We start from the raw sequence: 788 nt of genomic DNA, 5'->3' as shown, positions 1-788 counted from the left end.
AGATCTTCTCTCACTAATGTGCATGGGTATTATCCAATCCACTGATGACCTAGAAAGAATAAAAAGATGGAGGAAGAGCAAATTATCTCTCTCACATTGAGACAGGACATCCATCTTTCCATGCCCTTGTACATTGAAGCTTTTGGCTTTTAGACTCTGAGACTTACACCAGCACTCCTCAAACTACACGCCAGCTTTAAGGTCTTCATCCTCAATCTAGGAGTTATACCATCAGCTCTCCTAGTCCTTAAGCCTTCATACTCAGGCTGAATTATACCACTGGTTTCCAGTTTATAGATGATATATTATGGGGCTTCCTGGTCTTCATAATTACCTGAGCTAATTCCCATAACAAATCTCCTCCTTTATATACAGATAACCCCCAATTTATGATGGCTCAACTTATGATTTTTTTTAATTTACTTTATGGTGGTGCAAAGACAATACACATTCAGTAGAAACCATGCTTTGAATTTTAAATTTTGATCTTTTTCAGGCTAGCAATATGTCATATGATACTCTCTCACGATGCTGGGCAGTGGCCGAGCGCCACAGCTCCTAGTCACCCATGCTATTATGAGAGTAAACAACCAATACTTTACAGTGTACTGTGTTGCCAGATGATTTTGTTCAACTGTAGGCTAATACAAGTATCCTAAGAATGCTTAAGATAGACTAGGCTAAGCTATGATGCTCTGAATTTTTGACTTACAGTGTTTTCAATTTACAATATGTTTATGAAAATGTAACCCCAGATGGGTGTGGTGGCTCATACCTGTCTCAAAAAA

The sequence above is a fragment of the Cebus imitator genome, unplaced genomic scaffold, assembly GCF_001604975.1.
Source record: "Cebus imitator isolate Cc_AM_T3 unplaced genomic scaffold, Cebus_imitator-1.0 Scaffold68, whole genome shotgun sequence".
Taxonomy (NCBI): Eukaryota; Metazoa; Chordata; class Mammalia; order Primates; family Cebidae; genus Cebus; species Cebus imitator.
This window is presented reverse-complemented; position numbering follows the sequence as displayed.